We start from the raw sequence: 3,902 nt of genomic DNA on the forward strand, positions 1-3,902 counted from the left end.
CTGTCATCCTCGCCTCCTCCCTTCAGCGTCTAGACTTCTCCTCTAACGCCACTCAGTTGTGTGGATCTGCCTTGGTCCTTCTGTGTCCAGCTCCACCCAGTCAAGTGGATCCCAGCTTCTGAGCCATCGTCCTTATGGCTCCACGGGGCTCCCTCGTCCCTCCGGCTCCACCTTGGTCAGACATCACCTTGCCTGCTCCACGGACTTACGGGACTTTAGACTTTAGCTTCGTCCTTCCACCCCTTCGGCTCCAGTGGGCTCTTCCTTCCCTCTGGCTCCGCTTTGGTTCTCAGTCCCACTGGCTCCACTTCATCTGGCACCCTTGGAACCCAGCAGCGAGCGCAGCGCATACCGCATCCTGTGTGAAAGGGCCTTCAGACATCGGTGTTGTTTAGTCCCATCAGCTCTCCATCTTCATCTTGGCAAAAACAAAACCAGACAATGAACTGAAGGAACTGAAGAGCTTATATATACAAGATAACAAACAGAATACAAACAGGTGTGATCTAATTAATGAATAGCCATAGTAAAAAAGACTCAAACCTTCGATACAAAAACATACCCTGTGTGAGTTCTTGTATTTATTGTCGATAACATGCAAGAATGCAACTGTTCCCAAATATCCACATGCAAACGTGACATTGATTATTATACAACAGGTCAACAGGTGCATTCTTAACAGTACTGTCAGTATTTACTCTATTTTGCAACGAAATAATAGCTCCAACCAAAGCAACATCAGAACTGCTGCCACAGCAGAATTGTTTCGTGAAAAATTCTGCTGCTTTGAACAAATCGTGAGAGTCAATCATTCAATGACTCCACTTTTAGACATGCACTGGTGAACTTTCCTAAACACTTCCCCTCTAGAATTTTGTGTTCCACTTCATGGAGTGGACGAGGGATATTTATATAGACAAACCCTCGTCCCCTCGATTTTGACAGAGGGAGTGAGTCTACTCCGATGTACACTTCAAGCAGCTTTATATCCCACAATTCAACTTGATTGTGACGTCACAGAAGATCGAGCTTAACTGAAGTGTATGATAAATTATTTTGAATCAAATAATAGTGTATAATATATTAATTATGTTGAGATTAAATCACATAATACTTGTAGCTACCTTATGTTCACAGTCAAAGTTTACTATTGATTTTTTTTTCCGTTTGTGTAATTTTATTTTTCTCCATCAGCTCATATACTTAGGATTTTATGTATTTTCTCTAACAACTTATATGCATATAGAATGGTGCATTAAACAAATTCATAAGTACAAAAGTGGTTTAAACAATAAATCAGCCATAGTAAATTACAAGTGATCAAGGCTTAGTGTGTTCCATTTAACCCTCTGGAGTCTGAGGCTGATTTGGGGCTTGGAGAAGTTTTGACATGCCCTGACATTTGTGCTTTTTTCAGTTGTTCATAAACATATAAATGACAAAAGTGTCATTACACTGTATTCAGCACAAACTAGGCTGCAATAATATGTGAGGAACATGTATGTACATGTTTGTATTTTTGAAGGAATAATGTTTATGCGTGGTTATTGAAAAAACAAAAAACTTAAGTCACTGAAATAAGGCCAAAAAAAGTATATTAAATCTGTGTTCACAAGACTTTTGGGTATTGGAGGTTGTAGACTAGAGTTTTTGCTTCAGAATTATGTAAAAATTTTGCTGCCTACTCCTTCATATAAAACAATATATTGATTTAGTTTTTGTAAGACACTTTTTGTCAAGAAACACAGTATGCGTGGAGGCGTGAATCTGCATGAATAATGGGTCATTTACACCTGAGAAGACAAAAGAATCACATAATAATGACCTGAAATGACTTGCATATTAATGAGGCCTTTCAGTCAGGTAGGCTGTGAAAAAAACCCTCTGTAATAATGTCTCAGCTCATCATAAACAGCAATACTGTGAAATATTATTACAATTTAAAATAATGGTATTCTATTATATTCTTTAAAATAAAATGTATTTCTGTGATGCAAAGTGTCTGAACAATTATGTTACCTCTATGGCATTTCATATAGGCTTTTAGCTTAAACCTCATGCACGAGTTCCGCCAGTAGTGGGCGCTCATGCAACGTAAGCAATGACGCACACATGTGAGTCCACATGTCGGAGGGAAGTTAGCGAGTGAAGGGCATAATAATTTGGAGTGGAACGCAGCCCTAGTTGCTTCGTTACTGAATGAATGAATGACTCAATGACTCCCTCATTAAGACAGCGACTTACCGCCACCTAGTTTTAGTTTAATATTTAAAAGTATCGCTTCCTTTTTACCATCATTGCATATTTCTCTATTGAAATTTTTTTTTAAACCTCATTTATTTTACAAAGTTATTCATAAAGGTAAAGAAATGCAGTGGAAAATCAATTTAGGGGGGCAAATATTGTCCTTAAATGGAAAAGGTATGCCTGCTGTGTAAGTGGAAGAGAGGGAGTATGCAGAAGGATGGTAAACCCCTCAGGGGGTAGGCTATGCCACTCTAAAAAGTTTGGGAACCACTGGTTTAAATAAATTAAACTATTATTTTGACCTGATTCGCCAACCTTCTTTATCTTCAGACCCATAACATGAACCCATATACTACAAAACAGTAAACTTTAGAACAGTAATGTAACCATGGTGTTTCTATGCAGATGATGACATTGTGTGTGGTTGCTCTAGTGTTGCTAGCTGGTTTCTTACTGGTCCAAGTCAAAAGAATCCACCCCCATGTCTCTTTGATATTAGTCACTCAGTCAATCAATGGGATTTTTATACGTTTTATTGTCCACCAGGTGGATGATGGATGATGATTTATACAATGAAGTTTAAAACTCAAGGTTAGGGGTTTGTTTCAATCCATATGGATGATTTATGCTCAAATTAAATAAGCAAGTCTGTCATATTACACTTGATCATTGTAGATCTCCAGCTGCCATTACACTGAATAGATTCATCTCTGATGTGTTCTTCTAATGGCAGCAATTAGAGACCGTTCCTTACGTTACCCAGCTGCTACACGGCCCTGTCGTTCAGCTACCAGCTGGCCAGAGAGATCACATGTGACCATCCCCCTTCCCGCAACAGCACACTCACTTTATTACAAACCTCAATTAACGCATCTTGTATGGAACAACTGCACTGACCGTAATGCTCTTTGCTAGTGCATCATGTAAACAATGAGTCAAAGGCAAAAAGTGGTAACCACACATTTTGTCCAATTTGAAAATCAGGTCTTATGATCTGTCCTGTGATAGACGGGTTTGACTCCACTGTGTTCAGATTCAGAGAAATTCATTTCAAACGCATCAAAATTCAATCAAACAATTAGAAGCCTTTGTAGGGCAGTATGACTGGGCAAGAAAGGAAGACAGCAGACATGACTGATGCCAGTGTGTGTGTGTGTGTGTGTGTGTGTGTGTGATGGAGTCCCAGATGGTGTGTGTGACTGCAGATGCACTGGGGTGGAGCCCAAAGTATTGATCATGTCAGTCTGGAAGAGGAGAGAACAGAACATAAATATTAATCAGGAAATGTTTTTAGGAAGTTACTCGATATTTAAAAATCAAGATTTTATGCTGTAAAGATTTTTATGTTGCAACTGCAACAATGTAATTGTATGCTTTACCATTTTAAGTTAAACAAACAAGAGATAGATAAATTTCCAGTGTTGGATAAATTGAAATATACCACAATTATTTGATCATTAGGCCTATTTAATTATTTTTTGAAACATTACGTTTACTTTTTTAAGGTAAACAGATAGATAGATAGATAGATAGATAGATAGATAGATAGATAGATAGATAGATAGATAGATAGATAGATAGATAGATAGATAGATAGATAGATAGAACGTCTCTGTCTGATGCTCAAGTCTCCGCCCAGCGGTGACGTCACCTCA

The sequence above is a fragment of the Megalobrama amblycephala genome, linkage group LG13 (genome assembly GCF_018812025.1).
Source record: "Megalobrama amblycephala isolate DHTTF-2021 linkage group LG13, ASM1881202v1, whole genome shotgun sequence".
Taxonomy (NCBI): Eukaryota; Metazoa; Chordata; class Actinopteri; order Cypriniformes; family Xenocyprididae; genus Megalobrama; species Megalobrama amblycephala.